Source organism: Mizuhopecten yessoensis, unplaced genomic scaffold, assembly GCF_002113885.1.
Source record: "Mizuhopecten yessoensis strain PY_sf001 unplaced genomic scaffold, ASM211388v2 scaffold5637, whole genome shotgun sequence".
Classification (NCBI taxonomy): Eukaryota; Metazoa; Mollusca; class Bivalvia; order Pectinida; family Pectinidae; genus Mizuhopecten; species Mizuhopecten yessoensis.
This window is the reverse complement of record NW_018406148.1, coordinates 108,365-114,364: the sequence shown is the minus strand read 5'-3', so window position 1 is coordinate 114,364 and position 6,000 is coordinate 108,365.

Here is a 6,000-nt window from a genome sequence, read left to right as displayed (position 1 = left end):
ACTACTCTAAATATTCCAATTAACTACGAATATATTTCACTGTTCTGTACATCTTGGTGGAGATTTTTCTAGAGCTACAAATATACCAGTGGGACTCAGGATTCTGTGATTACTAGCCGTGCGTAAGTGACCAATATGATAATATATTCAAAGTCACTATATGTACATAAATTACAAGTACCCGGTATTTAAATAAAGCTCCATTATGTATAACGCGACATTTGATCAAGTATACCCTTTCAGTTCGCGGATTTTGTGTGGGCTGTGCAGGAAGTAAAACACAGTAATGTAAATACAGTAAAGGCGTACAACTGAATTTATTAAATGTATTACACAGAGGCTATCCTCAGTAAATACGCCCTTATGTGCACGAATGATAATAGTTCGATTCAGTTATAAGTAGCATACAAACCTGTGAACGTGTAACGGATTAAAATACTTTGAAAAAAGCTTAGAAATATCGGTCTGTATTGTCCTGATCTAACAAACTATACTGAACAAAAAAAGAAACGCACAATTAAATTATGCAATCAATAGCCTATGATATTTTGGGAAATTTGTACAAAAATTTATATCATTATAAAGGGACAAGTCTATTCTTTACAAGGCGGTTACCGCCATTGAACGATGCGGCCTGGCGTTGTCATCCATAAACATAGGTCTTGCAGCAAATGGATGGTTATCAAAATGGGGGACAACAACTTGCTGAAGAACTTCTCTGATGTATTGATCACCATTCAGGTTTCCTCGTATGGTCACCAAGTCCAACTTGCAATCATGAGAGATGCACCCCCATACCATTACAGAGCCTCCACCGTAAGGAACAGTTGGTTTGATGTTCCTGTGGGTATATGCTGTATTTTTCTGTCTCCAAACTCTTATTCGTACATCTGTTACTTGCAGCAGAAACCGGCTCTCGTCTGACCAATGGATCTTGCTCCAGGTCCCCAAGTTCCAACCACGTTGCGCTAAACACCATGCCAAACGCAATCTTTGATGTCGATCAGTTAACATGGACGTCTAATTACACTCCTTGACTTCAGTCCTGCTGATTTCAACCGGTTCCTCACTGTTCTGGTTGATAGACGTCTATAAGGTAACCATTGTCTTTTTAGAACAGGACTAGTTGCAAATGGCATTCGTCTAACTAGGCGTTCCAGTGCCCTGTCTTCACGCTGCGATGTTACGGGTGGTCTACCGGATCTTGGCAAGTCTTTGACGGTGTTGGTTTGGATGTGTTTTCTCACAAGCCGGCTGACTACAGTATAATGATAGCCCGTCTGACGTCCAATAGCGTTGCAGGACATCCCTGTTGACCGCATGCCGATAATTTGCCATCTTTGGGCCTCCGCTATTCTTCTTCGTACCATGTTCACAGAGAATGAAAATTTTGTTCAAAACGCCGCACTTAAATACCCAAATTTGAAGCGTGGGCATACTGAATTTTGGAAATTGCATTGGATGCATTGTTCACGTGCATAATAACTCAATATCTTAATTGTTTTAAACATATTTTATTGTAATTTATATACAATGGGAGTTGGGCACAAGTGTTACAACTTATATACAGCCCTTTCCCTACAATATATTAAGACAAATTATCATGATGGCATATAACATATATATTTACATTGGCTTTAATTGAGAGAGAGAGAGAGAGAGAGAGCTAGATTCGGATTAGTTGGTAAACATGAAAGGAGTGCAGGGAATTATACTCAAAATCTATTAGTATCTAGAATAAATTGCTGCATCTGTTTGGCTATTAGGATGTTTTCCGGAAAGTAGTAGCTGCAAGTTAAGTGGAATGAAATCATTTAATTCGCGGTAGAGTTTAATTCTCTGATCCGCATAAGTATTGCAAGTAAAAAAGAAGTGATATTATCTTCGATAGGATGTCCACATTGACAGTGCTGAAAATCTATTAAATTAGCATGAAACAAGTGATTGTTTAAGGTACTAGAGTTATTTCTCAATCTGGTGTGTAAAATATTACTTTTTCGATCACCAAAGAGATAATATACAGGGACTTCTGATGTATTAAGCCTGCGAAGAGTATCTTTAAAAGCTGTATATGAAACGCTGTGTCTTATATTAAGGTCTAACTGGTTCCAGAGTCGGATTGTAGAGGGGGAAAAGACAAATTTGTTAATTGAAGTCGCCAATTAGGTATACAGTAATTTTCAGCATTACGGAGGTTATAGTGTGTTTTTTCTGAAATTGTAGGGGAAGTAAAGAGGTAAGGTAGTTAGGTGTAAGATTCTTATGGATTTTGTAAAACAGTCGTAATTTCCGCCGAGTTCTACGTTCAGATAACGTTTCTATCGCAGTTTCAAAATACAATGATTCTCTGCTAGAGTAAGATGGTAACCCGGTGATAATCCTTACAGCCTCAAGCTGAAGTTTTTCTAATTTGTCTGCGTCACCGAGAGTGCACCCATCCCATACCTCACAACAGTATTCTAATAGAGGAAGAATGTACGATCTATACATTTTAATTAAAGTTCTTCTACTCAAAATAAATTTCAATTTACGTAAAACGCTTAACTGTTTCGATACCTTTATACGAATATTTTCAATATGGGTACTCCACTTACAATTTTCATCCGAAATTACTCCAAGTTGCCTATGATTGTCAACAAAATCAACACTAACGTGATTAAATTTGAAATCGATAAAATACTCAAGTTCAAAGTTAGAGATCAATAAAGCTTTCGTCATTGCAGGGTTGAATTTAACCAGCCAAATTTCAGCCCAATTTTGATTTTTTGATTTATCTTCGTTTCGATGCATCAGAACATAATACAGACGTATCGTCAGCAAATAATTTAGACAAGCTTTCAAGATTATCAGATATATCATTAATATATAAAATAAAAAGTAAAGGGCCTACTACTAAGCCTTGAGGTACTCCAGCATTAGTAGTTTTAATAGAAGACTTATCATTACCAATAAAAACTTGCTGTCGTCTATTACTTATATAATTACTTAACCAGGCTAATAACTTTCCCGATATACCATAACTAGCTAGTTTCACTTTCAGTCCCTTGTGCCACACACGATCGAATGCTTAAGATAAATCACAAAAAACTAAACAGGTAGGATATCTTTTTTCTAAATTTTCGCATAAAGTGGGATACATTTCTATCATTTGATGAACAGTAGAGTGACCAGGTTGAAATCCAGATTGGAATTTATATATTTATGAATTATCTAACAAATAGTTGTTAAAATACTTTACAATCAATCGTTCAAAAACTTAACCAACAGTGCTAAGTAATGATATTGGTCTATAATTAGCAGATTCATGTGTATCCCCCTTTTTAAATAAAGGCATCACTACAGCTTGTTTCCACTTGTTTGGAAAGATATCAGAATCCAAAGAAGATCTTAATATAAGGGATAGAGGGAAAGCTACTGAACTTGCTGTATTTTTCAACATTTGTAGCTAATGGTGTCGCTACCCATAGCTTTATTAATATTTAAAGATTTTAGAATGTCTATAATATCATTCATGTGGAAAGTTATGTCAGATAAAGTGGAGTCTGTCCGAAGTTCTACTGTCGGTGCGTCAATGTTAGTATCATCGATTGTCGAGATGGAAACAAAGTAATCATTTAGAATATTAGCTTTGATATCGTTTGCCATTTCTAATTTTCCGGTTTTGTTTCTAAGGGGAGGTATACTATTGGAATTATCTGATTTTTTTTTATTAATCTGCGGACAATTTTCAAAAAAAATCTAGGGTTCGAATCAGAGTATTGATCTAAAATGCCATTAATGTCCGCGCAAAACAAATCTTTTGTCCTTTTCTTAAGATAATTCACACGATTCCGTTGTTTCCGAAAATTATTTGGAGAACGATTAGATTTAAATAAGTGCAATAGTCTGTCTCTTTTTCTGATTTCCCGTCGTAAGTTAAAATTAAACCATGGTTTGTCATTAGGTCGAATCGTCACTTATTTTGTTGGTATGCACTCCTTAGCTAGGTTAAAAAAAAGACGTCGAAATATTTCACACTTATCATCCAGGGAGTGCACCTGCGAAAATAAGTCTGTCCAATCTGTCTCATCTAATTTGTGTTTAAATAATTCACAATTTGCGTCACTATAAAGAGTTATTTTGCTTTTATATGTCCTTTCAATATTTGTTCCAACAGTCAATTCCACGGTCGTGGCTTGGTGGTCTGAAATGTCCTTGTCTATGTCTATTACGTCAGCGAAAGTAAAAACACATGTGTCGGAGAGTAGAATAGGGTCAAACAGGGTAGAGCACGTGCGTCCAATGCGAGTCGGTTTGTTCATAGCGTTTGGCAAGTGAAAGGAATGTATAATATCGTAAATTTCATGAGTGTTTTCTACAACTAAAAGATTAACATTTATATCTCCAACTATCACAACATACGGAGTTTAGTGAAGGGCAGTTTCCAGAGAGAAACGAAAATGATTCGAGAGGGAGAATGTGCTATTAGGAGGTATGTAGAGTGTACACAGGAGGTATTTCTTGTTTGGAAACTTGATCTCTGTCCAAACGGCTTCACCCACCCCAAATTCCAAGTATGCTCTACGATGGGTACACAAGAGACTGGATGTGTAAACAGCTATGCCCCCACCCGCAGACCCACGGTCTTTGCGGTACAATTCATAGCCACCTAGGAGTATATCGTCGTCTGCTATAGATGTTCTAAATACGATAACTTATTTCTTAGACTGCGAATGTTCAAATGAAATATAGAGATATCGTTACTATGGTGTGTAGGCCCTGAGTTAGTCATTACAAGATAGAAGGAGGAGATGTTGTAAGAGAAGGAAACTTGAGTTGTTGATAACACTAGATAGGGTGAGATGTACAGCGTATAGGAGATTTACTATAATATACAATACAACTGACTTGCAGTTTGTAAATGCTTGTTATAAATCAATCTGGAATAACAACTGATGTTTAGACAATGCACCGTGTGTGCGTTGGTAGAAACAACCGACCGCCACCCGATACTGAACTAAATCATTACCCATGATCGTCAAACATTAATACAGCATGTATAAAGAGGCGGTCGACCGTGAACACCACGCGCACACACAACTGATAGGACAGGTCAAAGTTGAGAAAGGTGAAAAGGGAAGGTAAAAACATAAAAACAAAGAACATTTTAGCACACATGGATAACAAAGCTAAGATGTTAGGCTGAATGGTGAAGTGCCTAAATTTGTTTTATGATACTAATGTCTATAATGTGACGATAATGCTTAACTTGGTTTACATTTATCTTAATTACTGGTCACACCTGTATGATCACATCTTTTTAATGGAACAATGGTCTTGTTAAAATCAATATTTGCATTTATATTGAAATGTGTGGTAACATACTATAATCTAATATATTAGGGGGTGCTTAACTTTTTTCTTTGTGTATATTTCTTTCTCTTGGGAAATTATTATTCCTGTTTCCAATCGGGGAAAGAATTGCTATGAACTATGACGCCATAATGGAAAACAATTACGTCGCAAAGCATTTTAACTTGACATCATTATTAGCAGATTGACCAATGAAATAACGTCCAGGATGTTACCGACTGCTGTGTGACTAAAAATGTTTACCAATCCATAGCGGGTTTATTAAATGAGCTAGGAGAGAGGAAACCTACAGTGGTTGTGGGGAAAACATCTTTCCTACAGTTCTTACTAACTTGATCTTCATTTATATACACTGCATGAACATATCTGCTTAATTTTGAAAAAAAATGCGTAATGTTTTCGCTACGGATAGTTTGTTGCATTCCACTTATTTGTTAATACTTAAGATTGCTTTTGAATATTGAAGTGGCAGATGAACCAAGAGTAGCCATGATGTCGCTGGTCGATTTAATTGTATATGCTAAAGAGTGTTTTGTTTGAATCGTGCGATACTAATAGCGATATTGTTTTAAGCTAAGCGGGAAACGAACGTGTGGAAGAGTAAGGTAGTGACAGCTTACATTTGCACTTACAGTGTCGACCTGTGGT